The sequence below is a fragment of the Cygnus atratus genome, chromosome 3 (genome assembly GCF_013377495.2).
Source record: "Cygnus atratus isolate AKBS03 ecotype Queensland, Australia chromosome 3, CAtr_DNAZoo_HiC_assembly, whole genome shotgun sequence".
NCBI lineage: Eukaryota > Metazoa > Chordata > Aves > Anseriformes > Anatidae > Cygnus > Cygnus atratus.
The window spans coordinates 41,526,080-41,552,432 of NC_066364.1; the positions used below are offsets into that span (position 1 = coordinate 41,526,080).

The window sequence follows — 26,353 nt, forward strand, 5'->3', positions numbered from 1 at the left end:
AAAAAGTTAGTAATTCAAGTCTAAGTTAGTCCTCATATGCTCTATGTAAAGCAAGAAAAGACAAACAGGAACTTCCATGCAGTGGTTTGTCACATCCTGGGACAAATGTCTAAGATGATTAAGGAAAACTGCTTTCTGAAAATGTTATTTTTGTTCTATTTATTGTAAAGGTGGCATAACAGCAGCCAGCTTTGACATATTCAATAAAATTTAAGATATAATAATTCAGAATAATAATGCAAATTTTGGGTGTAGGTCTCTGCTTAATGGCTATTAGGCTGAATTGATACACCAGCTCCAAGTTGTCCCTAAATTTCACAGAAGACCAGTTATATTTAACGCTTTGGATTCCACTTTCACCTTGGGCAGCTTTACTTTCAGTAGTGAAGTGCATATTTTTGGTTCTGTTTTTACTTGCTTTTCTCATCTTTTCATCATGTTCTTTCTGTCTTCACTGGGGGCAACGGAAGAGTGTGGGAGAAGAAAATCACATTCCAAAATTATGTTTTGTTTCTTTGAGCTATTGTTTGTATATGACTAGTTTAATCATGCACAACATTCACCCTTCATTACACTGAATGTTTTTAGTAGTAGATGCCTCTAAGCACAATAATGTCTAATTTGCATTAATCTTGCTTTGCTCAATTCTTTCATAGTGATGCAAACATATGCCACAAATTACTCCCCATTTTTTAAACTGCAATAAATATGAGCTACACTCCCATATTAAGCAGCACTTAATTTACCAAAGTTTTAAAGTAACTAAAAATTTTATAATGTTCTTATTTCTGCAAGAAAATATGGAACTAAAATGTCTCAAAACAAGCAATAAAACATTGTCTGCATAATGATTCAAACAGGTAATCAAGCATAAACAATATTCCACGATCCACAAATAAATAAATAATTACACAGCATTCATAGGCTTTTAAATTTTTTATCCTCACACTCCTTTCTTGCAGGTACGATTTTTGCAGGTGCATCCCGGACAGCTTCATTTATTTTGTTAGGGTCTCTAGAAGAGAGGTTTTATATAAATATAACTGTCTTCTCATATAACTGCTACTGAAAATGCTATCCATTCTGTTCCCCACTTATATTCTCCAATATATCCTTCTTTATTATTCATTCTAATTGTTCACATTCTACTGTAGATTCTTGTGGGTTTTGCTCAGAGAAATCTGCAATCTTCCCACTTATTTGAAGAGATGCTGATGTTGTATGACTTTTATGTAGCAGTCTAAGAGACATAAAACTTGTGCAGAAAAGAAGAGATCCACATCAGTGTCATGATGTCTGAGGGGATGTAAACACTTGTGAAACTCCTGGAAAGGGGACTACCCAACAGGTAGTTGGTGTTCAAAGTGAGGAAACAGAGCACTCTTCAGCTCTCAGGCCCGCTACGTTCCCTCACTTATCTAGTACTTACATCCTTTTCTTGAATAAAGAACTGAAACAGACCTGGACAAAAAAATAGCACAAAGGAATTTACTCACAGTAAGTGTCATGATTATTGACCAAGTGGTTATGTCATCTCTTAATGTTACTCCTTTTTTGATCCAGCAGATACAGAATTTGATCTTGCACAGCATCTTGTCTTTAATAACAACGCAAAAAAAAAAAAAAGGTGGGGACCGGGGGGGGGGGCTGAGAATGTCCAGAACCTTGTTATCCCACGGATATTTTCCTTAAAAGCAGATATGGCTTAGCACTGTCGCACTGTATCAGGCAAAGGAAGAAGTTGCACCTGCATATTTTGCCAGGCAAGTTTTCTAATTACCAATTAATTGGAGCTGTCAACTTAATTTTTACTTCTTTCAGTGGCATTTCAAAGAAGACATTGTTCCCTGTTTGGTTGCTTGATAAAAAATACATAGTTATCTCCAGGGAAAGGCTAAGCTTTAGATTCTAGATGAAATCATATTTCTGCACACAACCTCATTTAAGACACCCGGGATGTGGACTAATTTTCGTTAACCCTATGTTATACTTTTTGTTAGCTCTGGAAAACTGTGCACATGTTTAGCAGCATGGCTACGCCATGTAATTATCTCTGAACTCATGCCAAACTACCTGCCTTCAGACTTGAGAGTAATACAGTTATTTCAAATCTGCTGCTGGAACCACAGCTCACTAGCTGTGCATTGTATCTTTCTGTCAGAGTGGTAACTTAGGAAGTCAAAACCTTATCCAGAATGTGCACTCAGTCCTTTACATGCACCCAAAACATCCCTCCTAAATGCCTCTGTAAATCAGTTTGAACCTTCACATACTCCATGATGCCTAAATAGGAAAACTGCATACCACAGCAGAATAACAGCATGAATGGCATCATTCTGCATCATTCTGCATGCTGTTCTCTCCTCCCTGTCCTATACTGGTTCCCAGGGAGAATTTCTTCCATGAAAACTGTCAGAATTCCAAAATGGAACAGCTTTCAGAGGAGATTAACCTTCTCCATGGCACAGCAATAGTCCCTCCTGAGGAAGCCATATTATTTTAGTCTAAAAATGCGTCTATTAGTTTAGAATTAAAGAACCCACGTGTTTCTTTGAGAGAGAGAAGAAATTAACTTCTGTGCTCAGCATGGAAATGTTTGGGAAAAAGAAAATGCCTCTTGATCATATTTTGAAATCTGTATTTAAAATGGGGCTAAATATTTTTAAAAAATCTAAGTTAAGAAATATGCACCTATAATAGCTATTGTGAAACTGCAAAATGCAATGTATACATTATTAATATTTTACAATGTAGAAATACTTTTTAGTGTAGTATTTGATATAAAACCTTTGTGGGACTTTTATCATTAAAAATTAATTTTGATTGATGATATTCTCATAAACAAATATTATGGATATATAAATAAGTATGGACCTTGATTTCTTAGAATTCTTAGTTAACAACTGCATTGTTTTTGTAGTTGCAGCAGAGAACTCCTCAGTGTCTTTCTACATCTGACAAAAAGAATTCACCCTGTGATCTTAATATACCACTGTCAACAAGGTGTTTGATTATTGCAAGGCAATGTCTATTACCAGGTCATAGATTTTATTATTATTACTTTTTTTTTTTTTTTTTTGGCTTTTGCCACTTCAATACATGCAAGCACTGTAAGCATAATGGCACTTGATTTTCTCCTACATCCTCTCCTACATTTACTATTCAGTCAGTTCATTCACCTTTCTTTTATGCGCCCCCCCCCCCCCCGAACTGAAAGAAACTGGGAGATACAGAACAGTCCAGGGCCACAAAGAAAGTATTTTTTAGTGGCTGGACTACAGCATGCAACCACATCTTCCACGATGCCTTGCTTGTGTGATCTCAGTTTGAATTTCCCTTCCAGACAGCTCTCACAGAAGGTTTCCACAATCACAACTGCTGCAAAAATGCTGGATAATCTCAATCTGCATTATCTTTCGAGAGGAATCACTTAATTAAAGAGGATGGAAAAAGGGATGGGAGACTGTTAATAACTTAAAGATTTCGTTCTTCACTATAGCTTGCCTGTGAGGGAATTAGTGTAATTCAGTCTCAAAGTGATTAACTGAGGAATTTTCATCAGCAGTAAATTCACTGTGAAAATTAGGACAAAAGTTAAAAAAGTACATTGCAATCATCATCAAGTAGAAAAAAAAATATAATTCATTATACAAAATTTATGGCCAAATAAACACTATAAAAAGGAGCATTGAAAAACACATTAATTTTACAGCACTTTCCCCCTCCCCTGTTATATTCAAAGAGAGTAACAGGGAGATTAAATCAGTAGGAGAAATATAAATGTCATACTTGCAAATTATTTTAGTGCTATTGAAAGAAGACATCTGAAAACAAGCAATCTAAAATGACAAGAAAAGGCTTGATCTGTATCAGTGACAGGGAAGCCAGCCAACCATCTACAGAAGAATTTGCAAAGCACAGTTGTTGGGGAACCCAATATAAATAGCTTTACTGGGGTTTGTAAGAACTTTTTGAAGCTCTTTTTTACCCTCCCTGAATTATTTCCTCAGAGGCAAAGCAAAGCTTGTATGACTGCAGTAATACAACTGCAAACTGAGACAGTAGTGCGCTGTGTTGTGACCTCTCTGTTTTACTTGGTATCAGTTTGGAAATAAGAATGTTTGACCTGTTGGTAAAACCAACAGGTTACTTATTTATTCATTTTTAAAATAAATGTGAGAATAGTGCATATCCCCAGATCTTTAGGTGATTTAAAACACAGGGAAAAATCTTTTCCTCATTATTAACTGATGTTATATTAGTGACCTGAATCACTTTCTATGATGCACATCTTCTGTAGATATTTAATCTAATAGAATCTAATTTGTCGTTGTGTTTGTATCCTCCCATCTAAAATGACACTTCTGCAAAGACAAGTTGGTTCTATGTGCACAACATAACTGACAGCATATTTTGATGAAATACTGTTGCATTTGATGGAAATGCTCCGTTCAAGTACAGGGGCTGAGGCTGCAGGCCTCACTGAATGACACTTAATGTGATGCTCTTAAGTTATACCCCACTGCTGAAGTTAGATGTACAAAGATGTGATTATTTGGACTTTAAAGTCTCTCCCTATATTCAACAGAACACATAAGCACATCTTAAAATACTTGCCTGGGTTTAAGAATAACAGTGAAGGTTTTGTAAGTAAATATTACAAAAGGAAAGACTTGGCTAAGTCCACACTTATTAGGATTCAGCCTTGTCTCCTAATTCTGTCTCTTCCTCTGCCATTAATTCTACCCTGGGCAACTCATCTGATCTTTATGTCTATACATTGGAAATAATGTAGTCAAGCATCTATTGCAAAGAGAATTGTTTGGCATCTTTTATTTAAACTCTCTGAAACTGCTCTGAAAATACAGTGAGCTATAAAACTGCTAAATAGTTTTATTATCATTGTGTTCCCACAAGTAGCTGAGCTCCCATAAAAAATGATCATAGATGTTATATGAGTCAGAGAGGTGCCATCAGTATTGTCTCTTATGAATCCAGGTTGCCAATTTAGATCTATTTTTATTTTGACCTGCTTCTTGGCTGTAGATTTACAATAGCAATACTTAATATTTCCATCAACCATAATGCTTACATAATGCTTTTACTCAAGCATTTCTTTTAAGAAAAATAAAAATAAACTCCATATTTTTTCAGTCTAATCAGAATAAAGAAACTGAATTAGAATATTTAATGAAAATAAATCTGCATTTTCACACGGTTAAGAAAAGCTGAACTTCAGACAGCACTTAGTCTTCTTTCACTGCATTGGTGCATTTTCTACTAAAAAAAAAAAAGTTATCATATTGACAAAGTTATTAAAAGTAGTCTATTCAGTAGTCTATTCAGAGAAATTAGGACTATAGAATGTTATAGAAAAAAATATTGTTGGATAAAATACGAATGAAACAAACAGTAGATTCCAAATCTCAAATCCCTCTGTCTGGCAGTCACTTTATAAAAAATTCAGCTGTTAATTGAGTATAGAAGTGATCATGATCCTCCCAGGGCTCTTACCCTGAAGGTTAAAAAGGGTGCAAGCATTAAGACCTAGTTGTGAAGTGCCTGGTGAAGTGCCTAAACCAAGGCACTTCACCAGGTCTGCAGGGGAGGGGTGGTAATAAATCACATATGGTTCAAACAGCCCAAAGTATATTGATAATAACATCAGTCTTACAAATTAAACATTGGAAAAAAACTACTGAATCAACTGCCTGTCTCCCTAGCAATTCCTGACTTAATAAACTGGTACATTCTGTACATATGTGTTTAGGGTTTTTCAAGAGAAAGATCTGTTTAACTGAATCTCATTTAATATAGTAATTTATGGCACTAAAAAGAAGTTTTGTGTTTTGGTTCAGTTTGTTTGTTTTCTTTGTTTTCTTCAGATGTTTAACCTAGTTTTTCTTTTAGTGTATATATATATTTTTTTTTTGGTGGTGTCTTTTTTTTTTTTTTGACGGGGTGTTTTGTTCCTTTTTCTTTTTACTACTGCTCCTTTTATAAATCTACATGATGAAGCAACCCAAACTGGTCTCTCTAAATAAGTTTGAATACTTAGAATGTAGCCATAATAAATAGAAATTATTTTTCAAACATCTCCAGAAATAGATAATGAATCTGGCAGAAATTAAAACATGCCCCTTTGCCAATAGTTAACATGTTAAATATAATTGTATATAAAAATAATTTAATGTGTAATATAAATCAAATGCATCACATTTAGTCACACTTTCTGCACACACCCAAAGGAAATTGTAAAAAAATAAAAATAAAATAAAATAAAATTTAAACAATATTTTAAAAGATTTCCTGTCTGGATATAAAAACATTAAAACAAAACAGTATTATCTAAAATGTGCTTTTTGCTGTATTTATACTTACACTATCTTTAAAATCTTAGAATTTAATATATGTATATCTTCATATATTTATAGCATCCTTTAATGCAAAGTGACTGTATAAATGTGTAAAAAACGATGAATAAATTCCATAACTCAAGAAAAAATTATCATACAGGAATAATTACCCCTTCAATCACTTTAAAATGTTTGTATCTTTTCTTTGAGCACTCTCTTGTCTGTCTGTTAATATCTTCTTTGTAATGCTTTGCTTAGAATCATATGTAATTTTCTATAGACAGTCACATTTCCATCATTGAACAAAGTGCTTTTATCTTCCTGCCACAAGACCTGATGCCTTTTTGTATGCATGCCTCAGAAATAAGTTGATTTCTTCATGCCACAAGGGTATGGAAAATGCATGCAAATGATTCTCTTCTTACACCTATGGTCATTTTCAGTATTTCTGTTGTCCAATTTCCTGCTTCTGTTCAATGTTTATGATACTTTTTTTTTTTTTTTTTTGGCTTTTCAACTTGCATTTTTTAAAACTGAATGTTTAACTCTTGTTCACTTTTAAAACAATTCACTTTTTCTATTACTTCTTGGGAACTTCACTCCTTCACTGAAGATCAGTGCCCTGCTGTGTAAAGCATTGTGCAAACATTCAGATATTTTCTGTTTCTACAGTAATTAAGTCTCCTCGCATTACTTCCCTGTCCTCCAAGCATCTCTTTAGTATTATCTGTGAATGTAATTAATGCTATTTACTTCTCTCCTGGGTTAGTGAAGATATTAATCCCTGACTTAATACAGATCCCTGCAGCACCGTGCTACACACCTCTTCCCATCTGGATATACTGCTGACATTATCCTTTGTTTATGCTCTTTCATCCTCTTTCAATCTTTCAATGAGACAGTGTTTCTATTGAAACCAATTTTAATTAATGTTGACAAAGATTTTAACATGTATTGCAAACCAAATATGTTGCAGCTATTGTTTTTCATGTCCCCATTTCTCTTGAGAGAGAGAGAGGGAAAAAAATATATATATATATCTACCCCTTTGTTCTTTTCATGTCTATTTGCCTCTTGCTACTAGGTGCATTAGTGTATAGATTTGCATGGTGTTTTCTCTTACTATGAGCTTTAGTGTTTGGCGCAGGAAAAGAAAAAAGCAAAACAAGACAGTGAGCAGGATGGCACCAAACCAACAACGGAATGAAACACTTGGTCATCTTTAAACACAGTATAACCAATAGAAATACTTGCATGCTTGAAAGTAGTATTTACCAGTTTGAGGCTGCTGTGCTAAATATATAAATGAATCATGTGAATCATTTCATACTTCCTTTTGCATTTAAAAATAGTTTCACACAAATCTTTTAAAGCTCCCTTCATTTTTTTTGGTAGCTGAAGCAATGATATAGTACATTTTTGAGGTAGCATGCATCAGCACAATAGGATGCAAAATATTCAGATTTTCTGAACTGCATATTTTCATATTTCTCCCATTATTCCATAACCCACTCTTCATCAGAATGAGAAAAGTTATAACATGATACCCATATCACCTATTTGTAAAGTTACCTTATTAGTATAATTTATTTATTTATTTACTGAAAAAGAATTCGGTATCTCAGTCAATTTAAAAACATTATTTTCACCCCTCTTCAGGACATACTTGAATTCTTCGGTAGCAAATTAAGTTTTGCTTTGTACCCAGCAGCATAATGGTTCTTGTTGACAAATGTTAATTATTTGTATGGGTTTTCTGTTCCCAACATTTTTGGCTCTGAACTCATAATCAATGCAAAATGGGTGTGGGGAAGCTTTATTTGTGAATGTCATGGGAAGCTAGAAGGAGAAAAGAAAGCAAGTAAATATGTTAGCCCAACGGAAAGGATTTCTAAGGATGTTCTCTTATATCCAGCTGGGACTGATCTCTTTTTTAGCTCAACAGATTAAAAAACAAAACAAAACAAAACAAAACAACAACAAAAAAAAATGCTTTGGCCCCACATCCTCAGAAGATACCAGAAGATACAATGGGATTTTAACACAGAGAGGGAATCTCTCCCTGTCACAATTGTAACACAGTTTAACTAGCCTTAAATCAGTCTATCTAATCAACTGAAATCCAATAAAAAATAGCTGATGTTACGCCTTAGAAGCAAAGTGTGGATGAGGAGATTAACTGGGGTGAGATTAATCACTTTAGAGAAGAGAACTTTAACTACTTTTTAGTAACACACAGTTCAATGTGGTTGTGAATATGGAAGCTTGGATAAAGCCTTTTAAAAAGTAAGAGCCATCAAAGCAGTTTGGAAATGTTTAGCTGTGGATATACAGTACTGAGCAGAACTCATTTTCATCTATGCTTGTCTAAGGTGATTCCTTATTATCATTCCATAATGTTCATGCTAGGCAGAAAGAAAAAGAAAGACTCAATATATATATTTTGTCATTAATGGTTGTCATTTCGATTAAAAAAAACAACAGCAACAACAACAACAACAAAAAACTGTAGTTTAATGGGTAAATGCAAATGACCTCAACATTGCAGTTTTGTACTTCAAAGAGGAACAAATTTGTTTTGAAGTTTATTTGGTAGATGAATTGCTGTCAGAGATAAGCAAAAAGTTTTGAACTCCCAGAGGCTCTGATAATGCTTCAGAAAAGGGAAAATTCAAGTAATACTATGCTTGTGATCAAACATAATAAAAACTTAAGCTAATAAACAGCCTTTCTAACATCAGTCTAAAAAGTGAGCCAAGAAGGCTTGTGGAACGTAACATTACCAGTTTGGAATTCACATGACTTGTTGTCTTTGAATTTTTTTTATTTTTTTATTTTTTTTTGAATGAACATTGATTCCACTCCTAAATTAAAAATATTCTTCTTGCAGAATAACCCATCCACGTTTAGATTTTACAATCAAACTCCTTATATTTGAAAATAATACTTATGATAGAATGCTTTCTTCCCCATGGTTCTCTTGATAGGCAGAAGCAGGATAGTAACTCTCAAAAGATAATTTAAATAACAATTGAACCATTGTACAGGAATGATGTTTCATATGGAGTGTTTCATTATAGTATTCCATGCTCCTATATTCTATATGACAAAAACAGAAGACAAGATTACCCTTTCTTATTATATATATATACATATACATATACACATATGTATATATAAAATCCCTCCAAATGTCTCTGATTAAAGAAATGTAAAAGGTATGGTTTTGCTTCAGAACTATTCAGACAACTCGTCAGTATTAAATTCAGACAGATGTACTTTTTTAAACATTACATTGTCATTGATTTTTTTTTAAAGTCATGGTGTAACTGGGAGGTATTGGTTTCTGAGTAAATTTATGTTGATTTGCACCTCGTGTGAATCTCTCCCTATAGCAAAGTAGTAGATATTTCTGTCCTCTCTCACTGATACATACAGTCCTGCAAAACTTTCAAGCAAGGCAGACTTGTCAGTGCTTACTAGTAGCTCAGCAGTCGATGCCCATTCAAAGGGGTATACTTTGTCTGATTGCTTTTTAGCATCAGACATATATAAGAAGACATAACTCATTGAGTGTTTGCCTCAGAAGGTGCACCATGCTGTCAACGTGACAAAATCAAGTACAAGACAATCCAAGACACTGTAAAAATCATTTATCATGTAAAGCTAGCTTAAAGCAAGGAATACAAGTTTTGACAATGCATTTAAATACTCACAACTAACCATTTTCTGAAATATAACAAATCAAACAGACTTTGTTCTAAGGCCTTGGCTGAACAGGTTAAAAATAGAATTTCTCAAACTGCTGCTGAATTTCTCACCAACTTCCAAATTGCCCTGTTACTTGAATCCTGCATAATCACTTGAATTTCATTCTTTTGAGACTTTTAGGTATGGTACACGTTCTATCCTCTGTGACCAAAGTGAAGAGATAACCAACTATGAAAATGACTGCAAGGAGAAAGTAAAGATACATAAATGAAATACTAGGCAAGGTAGACAATTTTATTTTTTTTGGTTACTCATACACTCTAAATGTGAATTTGAACAAGTCATGCAGTCTTCTAGCATCTTACTTTTTAACTTTTAGAATTATTCAGCACAATAAATTGTTTTGGAAACCAGTTTCACCTCACTTCATTTTGGGCATTCAAGTTACCTGCGTTAGATGCTATAGATTACCCATATAGCTGGTGGATACAAATTTATATAACTGGTAGAGAGAAATAGTCATTACATTCTTATAAGTCAGATCTTAGGCTGAAACACATTTGGGAAGGCTTTCTTTCTTTCTCCATTAACTACAGAATCATTGAGGTTAGATATCCAACTTTGGCAACTGAACTAACATTCTAAAATTCAGTCAGATAATCTGGACCACTCTGCACATGGGTTACATATTCTAAGTTGAATGGCCTTTAGATAGATATATGAATGATTTCAAGTTGATTAATGTGCTAATGATGAATGTGTTAGGAGGTAAATTAAGCTTGTCTTATTCCCATTTGGCCTTCAGAATTAGTTTTAAGCTCAAGTTACTGTTTGTTGTTGTTGTTGTAGTAGTAGTTGTTAATTTATGCTCTGTCTTGTGCAGTCTTTTTTCAGTTAACTATGAAAACCAGATTTTACCTTAATTCATAGTTGTTCAAGTATTCCTGGGGTTGCATCAGGCTGGCAGCCAGTCACTAGTGGAGTCACCACTGAGGTTCTACAGGGGTAGGATTCCTGGGGTTCATCAAGCACGGCATTGCAAGCTGGTCAAAGGAAGTGATTGTCCTGCTCTGTTCTGCACTGGTGCGGCCTCACCTCAAGTGCTGTGTGAATTTTTGGGCACCATAATATAAGGACATAAGACTACTAGAGAGTGTCCAAAAGAGGGCTACAAAGAGGGTGAAGAGTCTAGAGGGCAAGATGTATGAGGAACGTCTTCTGAGGTCACTTGGTTTGTTCAGCCCAGAGAAGAGGAGACTGAGGGGAGGCCTCATGGAGGCCTGCAACTTCCTCACAAGGGGAGCGGAGGGGCAGGTGCTGAGATCTGCTCTCTGGTGACAGTGACAGAACCCAAGGGAATGGCATGGAGCTGCAACAGGAGAGTTACAGTCTGGATGTTGGGAAAAGGTTCTTCACCGAGTGGGTGGTCATGCACTGGAACAGGCTCCCCAGGGCAGTGGTCATGGCACTGAGCCTGTCAGTGTTCCAGAAGCATTTGGCAATGCTCTTGGACATATGGTCATATTTTTGGGTGGTTCTGTGTGGATCCAGGTGTAGGACTCAATGATCCTTGTGGATCCCTTCCAACACAGGATATTCTATGATTCTAGGATTCTATCTTTGATAATAGTATTGCACTTCAAGAGCTTTGAGGGAAAAGAAGTGGTTTTCAACTGCTTCTGATGCTTACTGTAGCATTGTTGGTTAATATTTACATCAATACCCATATCTAACTAAAGAAGAGTAGATATCAACTAGAGTCTTATATACAGACAAGCTTCAATAGGTTGTTGAGTCCTACACAAAGGGAATAAAGTTCAAGACAATGGAAGTAGTCCAGCCTTCATGTTCACTGGAAATGGGATCAGGCCCCACACTGATTGGTTGCAAGGATATTTCCAGTTTAGGCTGATGAAAGAAAGCAAAAGACAAGCTGTTTCTAAGTCTGTGGAAGTCCATATGTGACTGTTAATGTTTTCAAACATTGTTTACATTCAGGTCCATGGAGTAGCTTCCATGTGGAAGATTAAACCTTTGCACTATCTCATTTAAGTGTTTTTGTTGTCATTGTCATTTATTTGTTTGCTTGTTCATCTGTTTGTAAAATGCTCAGCTGTAACTCCTCAGGTGTGCAATTAGGACACTCCAGCCGGTTCTTCCGGACCAACTGAACCTATGATGCTTAGCATTCAAAATTGGGTACATGCAGTGCTGACTTCAGCCTTCAATAAAATAATGAGCTTGGCAATAGCACACAGAAAAGTAATCACTGGAGTATGAGTAAGTATTCTTTTATGAAGTGTTCACAAAGAAATCTAAGAATCTAGGCCTACTATTTTATTAGATAATACATTTCAAACACTCTTTTCTCTCTTTGCAATGTCAGGTTAATCACTGTTGATTTCCTGTGCATATGAGTTATTTTAAAACAAAATATGAATGAGACTAATTGCAGAAAAAAAAAAGTACTTTCGTACTTTCTCAGTAAACAAAAACATCTGTTCACCTATTCATATTTGTATTTTCCTGTGCCCTTCAGATCACCTTATAAACCTCACAGCTGAAAATTTGATGGACTTAATGGTGTTTTGGTTCGTTTCCTTGAGAGGCTGGGCCAAGGCTAGGCATTAATGTGATATTTGTTTCCCTTTACTAGACTATTCAGAGAGATCTCATTGAAAAGGTATCCATACTTATTTAATTTATACATTTATTTCTTGATCATTTATTTGTTGGCAATTGAAAACTTGTATTGCTTTTCATGAAGACACAGACAGCTTCAGGTCTCAGCTGAGACCACCTGAACTGAGACCACCATGCACAGATTTATCCTTCAGTCTTTGTTAGAGCAAAATTATTTTCTTTCCTTTGTCCTCTGTTCTTCTGTATTTTGCTGTGCACAGTGAAACTGCTTCTATGTGTCATTTTACACCTTACTGTGCTGTACTAAGAAAGTCACTGCCAGACCATCTCCTATTGTCAAGTGATTCTTAAGCCATTTCTTGTTTATACCTTTAGCACTTACACACAGGTCATTTTGCTGCAGCCAGCAGCACTTTATATTTCTCCACAGGATACTGCAGAGTCTAAACAGTCTCTAGGTCTCTCACAGGAATATCAAAGCATATTGTGGAACAGGGGCAGAGAGTGACCATGTGAAGCAGTGGAGACAAAGCGCTAGGGACTGACCACAGCCCCCATTCCCCATTCCCCTGCACAACTTGAGTGGAGAAGGTAGAAGAGGGTTGCTGTGGGGAAGGTGTTTTTAGTTGGCTTTTAGTTTCTCACTGCTCAAGTCTGTTAGTGAAAGGCAATAAATTATATTAATCTCTCTATGCTGAGCTTGTTTTACCTATGGTGATAATTGTAGAGTGATCTCCCCATCCACATCTCCACCCTTGAGCCCTTTCCGTTGCATTTACTCCCCTCTTTTTCTTTCAGAAGGAGGAGTGAGAGAGTGGTTCTGGTGGAGTTCAGCTGCCCAGGAGGGTAAAACCACCACACTAGTTTAAGCCAAAACCATTTTAACTCTTTAGCAATCCACATAATAAAATTCTAGCACTTGGGAACATTTATTGCCACTGCCTAACTTACTAGTTTAGAAAAACAGTAAGTTCTTTAGATTTTTGTTCATTTAAGTTTCCAGACACCTAGAAAATCTTAGGAAATCTAAAGGTATACTGCATAAAAATGTGATACTTAAAATGTATCACATGACAGGATTCTTAAGATAAAAATCTTGCATGGTTTCAAATGATAAACTTACAGCAGAGAGATCATGGAATCATAGAATGTCTCAAGTTGGAAGGGACCTTAAAGATCATCTAGTTCCACCCCCCCTGCCATGGGCAGGGATGCCACCCACTAGATCGGGTTACCCAGGGCCCCATCCAACCTGGTCTTGAACACCTCCAGGGATGGGGTATTGACAACTTCTCTTCATCTAATCTTAATCTCCCCACTTTTAGTTTTCCCCTTGTCCTCTCATTATCTGACTGAGCAAAAAGTTGCTCTCCATCTTTTTTACAAGCCCCCTTTAAGTTGAAAAGCTGCAATGAGGTCACCCCAGAGCCTTCTCATTAGGTTGAACAGCCCCAGCTCTCTCAGCCTTTTTTCATAAAGGAGGTGCTCCAGCCCTTTGATCAACTCTATGACCCACAGATTGTAAAATACACAGAAAATTGTCAAATACACAGAAGCTACATATTGTTTAAGCACTCCCTGAGCTGAACATTCTGAGAACATCAAGAGCAGGCATAGTGGTACATATATTATTAACTATTGACTAACTCTAGTCGTATATTATTAACTATTCATTTACTTAGAATAGGTAAAATAATATTGATCCATGTGTAACTTCTGTCTGAGCAAGCATTGATACTCCTGTATTACTGGATTTCCTTTCCATTATTCTTTTTGAAAACTTACACATATAACATGGCAAGTATGACATAGACTCCATGTCCTTGTCAGGTACCGATCTCACCCAGGCTATTAACAATTTGTTTATAATTCACTCCTTTCCTAATATAGAGGGATTTGGACTAATATTTGTTTGTTTGTTTCTCTGCTAGTTAGTTAACCTAATAACAGATCTACAAAGAATTTCTACGGAAATTCAGGGGATAAATATATAAATACATGCTTTGATATCATTGCATTGTTATCTGTCAAAGGCAGATTTAATACCTACCTATCAATTCTATCATTTAAATCCATGGAATTGAAAGAAAATAAATCTAAATGTTTCTAGTGAAGTTTTATCACCTTATTTAACGTGTCTATATGTTTTACTATTTTTATATAGAGATACATATATATATATATATGTATATGTGTTATTAAAACATAACAAGTAATCCTGGATCTGTATCAGTCTCAGCCTGCCTAGGTCTCTCTCAGGAAAGTAAACATTTTCAGATTGTAGTAATTTTCTCATTTATTAAAAAAAAAAAAAAAAGTTTTATAAAACCTATGTGGAAAGTGTAAAGGGTAGACTCCTGCAAAATATTCAGCAGTCCTGAGCATTCATGGTGCTTTTATTAGTGGTAAGTTTAAATAATTCCTCTAAAATAAGCAGAAAATGGGAGAAATAAACCAGTTTTCTGTATCTGAATTAGACGTTGGGTATAAAATTAATACAATTCCTCATTGTGTTTTCAAGAATGTACTTGTTCTGGGTTAGGTGTTCTCTTCCAAAGTTCACCTTTAGTGAATTTCATGATTATTCCTTTTATTCTAGAGCTTAGACTTAGGGGACTGACTCATCATAAGGCAGGACTTCAGAGACTTGTACTGACTGCCTCAGGTTCCTCAACTTTTAGTCCTGATTATGGCAGAAGCTGTATTTCTTTTAGAAATTTAGTTTTAAAATTCTGTGTTGTACCTTAGTTTTTTTGAAAAGTTCAAATGAACAATCTGTGTATTACACAGTCAAACACATCTATGCAATATGCAAACCTAAAAATAATTTAGTCACAATTTTCCAGTACTGCAGCCATAGGGTTATGTGCTTTCTCTTTCTTTATTTTTACTTCAGTTAAAATGCACCAGTCTTTAGCAGTGTGCTATTTAGTGTTAAAAGAAATAATAGTTTCATAGGAAATAATCTTTTATTTATATCTCTATCGGTGTAAAGTAAAAAGTATGACATTCTTCACTTTGACTTGCCCATCAGCCTCAAAACCTAGCATGTAACAACTATCAGAAGGGTAAGGAAACAGTCTACATGAATGCCTTGCTGGAGAAAAAAAAAAAAAAGCCTGCCTTATAGCCTGAGCAAGGAAAAAATATATATTTAGTTGTAATAGATAAATAAATAAATCTGAATCTAGCTTAGATTTCTGTAGTTAACTTCTAAATTTTTGTATTTGCTAATATAAAATATAAATATAAAATAAATATAGGCAATGGTACTCAAAGCCCTTCTAATCTGTTAATCATTTATAGTTTAAATTTAATTTACCATTTTTAATGACAATTTAATAAGATTTTCAGTAATTCTCACTTTTGACATTGAAACAGCATGGGGTTGATTTACTGTGTTTTCAGACTTGTGCTTTTATGTAAACACACTAGTATTTTCACAGCATGTTTGGAGTAAATGGAGCAAATTCTGCTCCTCTTACACCTGCACAAAATCTGTTGACTGTTGATCAACAGAGAGAAAATTTGACTGAACTGCTGGAGTAAGTCAAGAAGAGTCAGGATGAAAGACAAAAAACTTTTACCCATTCTGAAAAGTGAGAGAGACCAGTTTCATAGCGCTGGGGAAAATGGAATAAGCCAGCAGTGAAGACAGGTTCTGTGTCTGACAGCTTTTATCTGTTATAGCTTTTATTACCGCTGGGTTTCCCAGATTTCATGGTTCAGAAAACAGACCCATATGTATAGATATCACAATATGATGCAAATGTGTTGTACATGATAACATCGTTCACACAAACTGATCCCTCAACCTTCTCACAGAGATAGGCAAAAATATTATGTATTGAAATATTAAAAATAGAGGGAGGAGGAGAAATGTAAATATAATAGATAAGAAGAAGATGGTGGTTTGTTGTTTTGTTTTGTTTTTCCAGGGGACAGTAGAGATTATAGCAACCCTATGAATTATAGCTTTAATTGGTAACAAACACTCCTGCTGTTGCTAAAGGATTTTTTCCATCTGTATAGCTTGACTCCTTTATGCAGTTGCATAAGGCAATAGAAAGATCTTATGACTCCAATTCACCTTTTTTTTTAACAAACAGGATACTTAAGCCCTGAAAGGCAATGGTATTAGGATGTGTTTAGCAAGAAGCCACATGTTGGATCTAATTCTGTGTTCCGTTAACTGTGAAATGCCATTGAAGTAAACGCTATACAGATATAACTGTCAGGAGAATTTGCCTTTTACTTACAAAACTCTGTTAACAGTGTCAGAGAGCAGAAACTGATCTGAAATATGCTTTTCTCTCATCTTCTGTTCTTTTAGCTTTCCTCCAAATGTCTTCTTTTTTTTTTTTTTTTTCTGGGCCTTATCCTACTTCCACTGTCTGTGAAGAATTCCTTTCTTTACCAATGGTCTATGATATGAAACGGTGTCTTGTGTAAAGATGAATTTACCAACAGAAATTTTGCTTGCATGTTTTTTGTTTTGTTTGTTTGTTTGTTGGTGGTGCAGGTGGTGTTTTTTTGTTTGTTTGTTTGTTTTTGTTTTTCCTTATTCATAAGATCTTAGTCATTATGGTACCAGTCTGGTAAATCTTATCTGTTTCAGTTCGATCAGCAGAAACAGACACATGGAACGGTTCATTTTCAGTAATCTCCTTTCTCTAATTGTAAGTTCCCTGCTACTGCACTGTAAGTTTTAAATCAGGAAATAATTGGCATAAAAAAAAAGTCTGAAATTTTGCATATAGGTTCAAATTCAGATAAATATCCCTTCTCCAAATAAACCGTAAACATATATTTGACCCATAAGAATTCAGGAACATACTTAAACAACTTCTTATAAGAGTGGATGCAAGAGTTTTCCTACATCATCATAAGGTTGCTCTATTTGGGTCTACTGACAAGTTAAATAGACACCCAGTTGGCTACCTGAAGAAATATGTCAGTTCTAATTAAGCTACCTTTTCACCATCTGGAAAGGAATAGGTGGTTGTGTACAGGCAAATTTGTGATTTGTGTGTGCAATTACTGAAATAATACATACACATTAGATTGAAATTACTCACCTAAATTTGTATACATATGAATTTGGGAAAATCTGGCCCTCTTGCTTTAAAGCATGATGTAAATTATACAAAGGGTGACAACCCATACCAAGTAAGCAATTTTAATTTGGGGATTTCCTCAGCTGTGTACTTCATGTTGTTCTAATATTTTGCCATTGATAGCTAAAGAGATTAATTGCTTCTCTTTTCTATGGTCCTGTTGCTAATGAAAAAGATCTTTTGTTCTATAGAAAAATTGTGCAGCACAGATAGAATGACAGCATGTTGGCTCTTTATACTTTGGATGCTAAAAATCCTCAGGCAAAATATTTTGCTGGAAAAGGCAAGCCTGGCTCCATTCATTTCACAAGTACTGAACTCTTAGAATACCTTTGACTTTGTCTCTTTATTTAGTGATTCACTGCACCCAGATATTTGCATAACACCATATATCTAAGTGGAGCTAAATGTTAACAGTCTTTCTAAAGAGATTGGTTTTGAACAGTAAAAATATCATCTCTTGTCCTGGGGCATCCTTCTGGCAGCAATTGTCAAAGTGATATAAATAAATCACAACACTATTCCAACATGAAATCAACAGAAACAAATTTTTATGTCTCACTCTCTTTGAAAGGTGACTTTCAGCCAGAAAATTCTATGTTGTTTTCAACAAGGCCTCTATTTATCCACTAAGACAAGAAGGGTGGGAACCTATTCAGGAGCTACTATTGATTTTAAGCATCATTTAGACCAAAGAACAGATTTCAAGTGACCTTCTACTGTGATAACAATACCTGTAAGCTTAAAAAATAGCTTCGTCTAAAGGAAATTAAAGTCTCAGCTATGAAATACAATAAACAACAATTTAAGTTTAATTTAAACCAGTAGCTAAATAACATACCAGGTGATATATAAAAAGACTTCTACTGAATCAGCAATTTTGATCATATTTTGATGCTTTGTTATATTTTTAGTAATCTTGACTGACCAGCAAAATTTATCAAACTTTTGACTTTGGTTTGGTTTCAAACAGTTACATTTCATTTAGTATTTTGCCTTTTCTTTCATTAAGATTTCAGTATGTTGTATTTTAGTTTCAATGTCAATATACAAAACAAAGTAGTCTATATAGCTGATTGCAGGAACTTCAAACCTGACATTAAAAAGACAAAGTAGTAAACCTACAGCCTTATTCTGTAGGAGTATCTGTCCATGGTTTTTAATTCCTAGCATACCTGCATTTAGTCCTAACTACTTTATGAATGGAATTTTCTCCTGAGTTCACGTGGGCTCTATGAACATGCTGTTTCGGAATAGGTGATGGCAAAGGCTCCTCCTAAGTGCTGCTAGGGAATCCTGTCTAGAAGTACAAAAAAAAAAAAATCTCTTTGTATAAGAATAAAGATCAGCTGGGAAAGAAATAAACTGTGAGATTTGTGCAACTTCATTTTACCTCAGCTCTGTGACAGGATGAAAGCATAGCTCAGCAGAAAAGTATAGCAACATGTAACATATTTTATGGATGAATGCTTTCCCTGAAAAAGAGAGGAGACTAGGTTTGGTTCTGGGATTATCCATTTTACACTAAAGAATTATTGGTTACCATGTCTTGGTGAAGAGACAAAATCCCAGCCTCCCACATCATCTTATGCTCTTTAAACTCCCTAATCAACTTTCTTCTTCATAAAATTTACATATTTTATTAAATAAGGTGAGCTTTTTATTCCTAGGTGAATATTCACTAATCTCTTACATATGAGAGAAAGGGGAATAGAAACCACCTCTTTTAGGAACTGAAAGAAAAAAAGTGTCCTTTAGTGAAGTGTGCCACAGACCTCACACGGCAGGTGACAGCTCCATGCTATGACTCGAAATTGCTGAAACTGAGAAGTTGGCATAGTCCAGATAAATTGAAGAGTGAAGAATTGGTAAGATGCATCCCTTTCTTCAGCTTTTGCACTGTCTAGTTGTGGAGTCATCTTCAGGCAGCAAATAGTTTGCTGGAAACTTCTTCCTGAGTCCATTAAATCCCCTCAAGATCTGTGTACAGAACTTTGGGCTAGATTCCTCGTTGTGTATAGTCCTGTATAAGGTAGTTGTTGAGCTCTGGAATTCCCACATGCTTTTGTGATACTTCCAGCTTGCTGGCTGTGTATGAATTTACAAAGCTACATATGATTTTTTAATAATTTATAGTTAAAATGAATTCTGGGAAAATAAAAGCATACATTTATATTAAAAAATGCAATTTACAGTTGTTTATTTAATCAGGGTGTAAAAGTATCAGAAAAATGTACAGTAGGTGGTGTAGGGAAGAAGGTGGTAGTGATTACAGCTTTTTTTTTTTTCTTTCTTTCTTTCTTTTAGGGTAAGTTGTTAATATTTTTTCAGTTTCCATGACAACAGCAGGACTCCACTCCTGTCACATATTCTTAGTATATCACCCTGTATGTATGGAAGCAGCATTTCACCCATGCCTTCATTTTAAATCATTATTTTGAGCAATCCCCCCCCCCCTTTTTTTTTTTCCTAGAACCATGGAACCTTATTCTGATCTTGCTTCTTCTAGTTTTACACTGATGTCACCCTTAAACGGAAAGAAGTTCAGTCTAACAGCAACGAAAAACATATCAGAAACAAGGTCATGGTGTAACTGACATTATGTCAGAATTCTCATCACTCAGAATATATGAGAGCTCTTCCAGCTGTTTTCCTTCATCTACAGAATCATACTTCTTCACAGTACATGCATGTGCCCCAGAAATACACCCAGAAAGAAAGATTTGGAGATCATCTCACATAAATGGCAGTTCTGACAGGAAGTGAAACAGGAAAGTAGTAGATCTACTATATATCCCACAACAATAAAATAAGGATAGAGCCACCTCTTTCACAGCAAGGTCTCTCCCTCCTGAGCTGGTAAGAAGATACACCAGCCACTGAAGGGAAGGTTTTGTCACATTTTCCATATCCCATCTCTTTCTTGCACAATTTGCACATGAAAACATTTGCTTAAAAATCTAACTGGGGAGACAGAGAGAGAGAAATTATTTAATATCCAAATTATGCCTGTGCAATTTTGTTATGTGACTGTCTTCTCTAATCTATCACATGATTTTTGAAAAAGGAAGTTGTGTCTGGTCTTAATATGAGATCATGATCAATTTATGGACTGTAGGTATTGATTTCTGTAGATACAAATGTGCACACAGTTCTCAAACATGGTGATGAAATTCATTAATTTACTTTCTGTTATTTGTATCACCAAATACTTTCTAACAACCATCCAATTTTTGCCGCCTCTCTGATTTATTATATTCAGTACAAAAGATTATAAATGGGACTGTTACCTGGATTAGAAATCTTCCTTAAAACTGATCATTCAATGTTTTAAATACTTATTGTTTTGACATATGTCTTGGAGACTGCATATAACAGATATACACAGTATTTAAAAATAACAGTGTGACTTCAGACCACAAAGACTTCCTACTGAATGACTTAACTTTGGGTATGATAGTGAAAACCCTGCCCTAACATTGCAGTTGCTGCAGCTTCTGAAGCTGGAATTCATCACACTGCAAGGGGATTGGCCAGTTCTCACTCCTAAGAATATCCCTGGGAAAGATGAACTCTGCTATGTAAAAAGGAAATTAAGAGGTATGAAGATCTTATTTTCTCATGTGTGAAACACTTAGTATGTGCCTATTTATAGAATTAAAAATAATAGATAATTCCTTACCATTCACCTATTATCTATCTTTCTACTGTTAATTAGGTCTAGGTTGCCAGGAAGATTAAAAATAAAAATAATAATAATAAAAAAAAAAAAAAACACAATACATTTATTTACAAATTATTCTTGAGCACATGAGCTGGCAAAGCACAAAGGCTACTAGTACTGTCTAAAGCTACCTTCAAGTCTTTAAATATACTTATCTCCAAATCTACAGGTTTCTGGTTTTTTGAATGCTTTCCTTCGAGTGTTTTGCTGTTAGAATCTTTTTATGACCAGAGACTGCCAGCTTTCCTTTATGCAGAAGTATGTCCTTAGTCATTTTGATTATAAAAAGTACTTTGGGAGCATAACTCTATGTTCTCCAGTAGCAGAAAACATGAAGCATATGTATATAGCATTTATTTTGTATTAAATCTCATGACTTTAAGTAACTACAAGGATCTTAATATATGATTTTAAAGCATATGGTATTGGTAGTATTTTCTTTTAAATCAATCAATGACGTAATGGTTGAATTTTTAATTCATAACATTTCTGATTTTATATGAATTGTTTCACTTCATTGGAGAACACTATTGCAAGGAATTCAAAGTCCTTAACACTGAAAGATTTAGCAGATTAGTAATAAATAGGCTTGATGCTAGATCCTAGTGGCAAAATTCCTGTTAATTTCAATGACAGCATGATCAGACTCAAAGTCATCTGAAATTTCTGTGAAAGTAAAGGCTATTTCTTTCTCTCAGCTACATTTGGACACTAATAAAGTTAATCTTAATGGAACTTATTACATTCTTACTGGAAGCAGAATCTGACCCCAGCAGAAAAGATTGCCCCCTTCTTTCACTTTGTTTTCAAAAAGATCTACATTTTCATAATAGTGTCCGGCTATGCGCACAAATCTCATTACCCAATAATAGGATTTGTCTACATACCTCCTGCTCAGTCTTTTGGAAATGTACATGTCCCTCAGCATGTTTTTTTTTTTTTTCTCCTTGTTTCCATTTACATCTGTCCGCATGAATACAATAGATTATTTTCTATATAACAGATTTAGTAAAGAAAACTTAGCTAAATATATAATCAAGGAGGAGGCGGAGATGTTCTTAAAGGACAAAATCCACTTTGGAAGCTGAACTCTCACTTTTGTTACAGTGATTGAGATATCTGAGAGTAAAACTGTGCTAGAGAGTTGAACCAAAATGTACTGGAGGAACTCAAATATAGCAGCAAAAGGCTAAAGCAATGCTTAATTATAGTCTGCAGTCAAGATATCCTATGACTGGATTCAACTGCAATAAAGAAGTTGTGGAAAACTTTAGTTGCCAACATTCTAAATTGGAGATATGAGTGACAGTTTAGGTTGATGCTATTTTTTTTTTATTATTATTTTTCCGATCTGGCTTTACTCTTCACTTTTTTCAAAACAGTGAAGGAAAAGAACTGAAATGCACTTTAATCTTTATTTCCTTCCTTTCAACCACTAGCTCTATAGCCGTTCTGACTAAAACTGTTGTAGGAGTTTGGTTAAAATTTTTATTCAGAACGTAGAATAGTAAATTGTGGAAGAGCTCTCACGTAAAGGTCTGACTAAAACAAACAAACAAACAAACAAAAAAACAAAAAAACTATTGGAAGAAATAAAGTAATATAGCTGGAAATTTGAGCTCTCAAAAGAGAGATAGACTCAAGAGTTTCACCAGTTTCCCTCTCTTTCTTTCTCTGTACAAAAATAGTTGTTTAATTCATATAAAGCAGCATTTCTCACTGACTAGTTATATTAAATTAACCTTTTGCTTAACTAACCTTCTGAAAAGTTAAGGTCAATCTAACTCACTTGTTGAAAAGTATGAGTAAAATGTGAGGTCATTATCTGGATATGATGTTTTGCTCTATGTGCATGTTACGCACTAGATGTGGAAGGCTAAATTTTCACTTTTTTCCCAAATATAGACAAGTGTCCTAAGTCTTGTTGCTATGCAGTTTAGCCATAGCAACAAACACAAAAGCCAATGTGTTGTTATTTCTATTTTCCCTTCCAGACAGTTTGCCTGGTAAAAAAGACACGCTAGTTATAGCACTGTCAAAATAAGTGCAGTATTTCCTATGAGAGATGTCAAACATTTCATCTTCCAAAAGACTATACTGTGCAAAAATGCTAAGCAAGATGGTGGAGAGATTGTAGTCAAACTATCCACATCCTTTTGATGAACAGGTAAGGTGGTAATTATAGTGAAAGCGGGAGTCAAATTATTTACTTCTATCATTATGGAGGAATTGAAAGATATATTGAAAGATATTATCTTATTAGTTATATCTTTGTTTATTTAAACAAAAATAACAACAATAAAACACAAGAACACAAAAATATTTTTTTCTTTTTTGCCATGATAATAGTATTTTCTTTTTATATGACCAGGGATGGAGTGAACCTGTAGTCTTCAGTGCTCAAAGAGATTTATGCTGCATGTCATGCACCATTGCTTCACAAAAGGTTTTACTCTTATCATTTTACTCTTAAGGTTATTTTCATTGGTGCACCTGGACAAGAGGCAATGGGCAAAAACTGGAGCATAGGAGGTTCCATCCATTCAGCAGGAAATACTTTACTGTTCAGGTGATTGAGCACTGGCCCAGGTTGCCCAAAGAGGTTGTGGTGTCTCTTTCCTCACAGACCTTCAAAAGCTGTCTGGACACGGTCCTGGGTAATCTGCTCCAGTTGTGCAGTGGGTTTACGTGGCAAGGTTTTGGTAGCAGGGGGCCATAGGGGTGGCTTCTGTGAGAAGAATCTAGAAGCTGCCCCATGTTTGGTAAGGGCCCTACTGCTGACCAGAGCTGAGCCAATAAGTGATGTTGTTTTGCACCTCTGTGAGAGCATATTTAAGACATGGAAAAAAAATGCTGTGTCACACAGCAGCTGGGAGAGTGAGAGGAGTGAGAAACAGCCTTGCAGGTGCCAAGGTCAGTGAAGAAGGAGGGGGAGAGGTACTCGAGGCGCCAGAGCAGAAGTCCCCTGCGGCCTGTGGTGAGGACCATGGTGAAGCAGGTTGTCCCCCTGCAGCCCATGGAGTACCACGGTGGAGCAGGATTCCACGCTGCAGCCCATGGAGGAGACCACAGTGGAGCAGGTGGACCTGCACCGATGGAGGCTGCAGCCTGTGGAAGACCCCTGCCAGAGCAGATTCCGGGCCGGACCTGTAGCCCATGGAGAGGAGACCACGCAGGAGCAGGTGACCTGGCAGGAGCTGCTGTCCATAGGGGATCCAGGTTGGAGCAGTTTGCTCCTGAGGGATGGACCCCATGGTACAGACCCATATCTGGAGCAGTTCTTGAAGAGCTGCTGCCTGTGGGCAGCCCACGTCGGATCAGTTCAGCAAGGACTGCATCCTGTGGAAAGGACCCCAAAACACAGGGGACAAGAGTGACCGAGAAGGAGCGGCAGAGAAGAAGCGCTATAGACTGACCATAACCCCCATTCCCCCGTTCCCCTGTGCCGCTTGGGGGGAGGAGGTGGAAGAGGGTGGATGGGGGGAAGGTGCTTTTGGTTTCTTTCCTTTGTTTCTCACTTCTGTAGCTTCTTAGTAATAGACAGTAAATCTTACTATCTCCCTATGCTGAGTCTGTTTTGCCCGTCTCAATAATTACTGCGTGATCTCCCTGTCCTTACCTCAACCCTTGAGCCCTTTTCATCGTATTTTCTCCCTGTTCCTCTTTGAGGAGGGGGAGTGAGAGAGCGGTTGTGGTGGAGCTCGGTCGCCCACCCAAGTAAAACCACCACAAGGTGTCCCTGCTTGAGCAGGGGCATTGGACCAGATGACCTCCAAAGGTCTCTTCCAGCTTCAACCACTATGTGATTCTGTCATTCTATGAAGGCTGGGCAACACGGGTAGTGGATGTAAAAAATAAATAAATAAATAAATAAATAAATAAAAGCAAAAACAGACAAACAAAAAAATCCAAATAAAACTGAACAAAATCAATGACAACAAAACACCATATATAGTAGCAGAAATTAAATACAAAATTAAAATCTCCATTTCTACTCAACACTTACTTATCTTTGATAATTTTTACTTTGTATCATATGATCCTTCAACAATCTTTGTTATGTGAATTCTGTGCTCAGAAAAACTCTGCTCATGCTGTAGGACCCAGGTATGTAAAGACACGTGGAAATAGGAGCAATCTTACCTGTCTGATACTTGTAAGATTAGGTAAACTCTTAATTGTCTGGCTGAGATACTAGTAAACTCTCTCCCCTGTTATCAGTGACCATACTTAAAAGTAACTTCTTTATTGCCTTCCTTTTTTCATCAACACTCATTTATTTATATTATTATTAACTCGCTGAAGTTTCTCGTAACAGCTTTTCATCTAATCACTGTCCTTACATAGTAAGATAACATAAATAATATATGGGTGAAAAGTTAAAAATGATAAGCAGGACTATTATTTCTTTTTTTCTCTCCAATGTTCTTACCTACCATTTGCTTAAAAATTTAAAATAAAAAACTCTTAAGAAAATGAAGATGTCAAGTTTAGTTACCAATAAACTTAATATTGCCTTCTGTGTGGTTACGTAGAAAAGAAAATACTATACTATATTCCTTTAAAAAGCAGGGGCTAGAAAGGGTAGACAGTCTCAGGAATACGTGAGGGAATCCTGCCACCACTGCTACCTTGAAACATTTTACATAAAAAAAAAAAAAAATGCTGTTTTGTACATTTTTCTTCACCGTAAAGATAAACTAAAAGACAAGAAGAACTGAGCATTTCCTAAATGCAAGTCACAGACACTTTCTGTAGCATCCATTTGGACATGTTTTTGACACTATCTAAAACCTCAGAAC

The 26,353-nt window shown here is 35.6% G+C and overlaps 1 long non-coding RNA gene across 1 annotated transcript; it reads left to right on the plus strand.

Annotated features, from left to right (window-relative positions):
* The first annotated feature begins 21,310 nt into the window (after positions 1-21,310).
* Positions 21,311-26,199, plus strand: LOC126913235 (uncharacterized). Its single transcript, XR_007707978.1, has 3 exons — positions 21,311-21,427; positions 23,546-23,718; positions 24,026-26,199. It is a non-coding gene; the product is annotated as an uncharacterized LOC126913235 (long non-coding RNA).
* Positions 26,200-26,353: the final 154 nt, after the last annotated feature.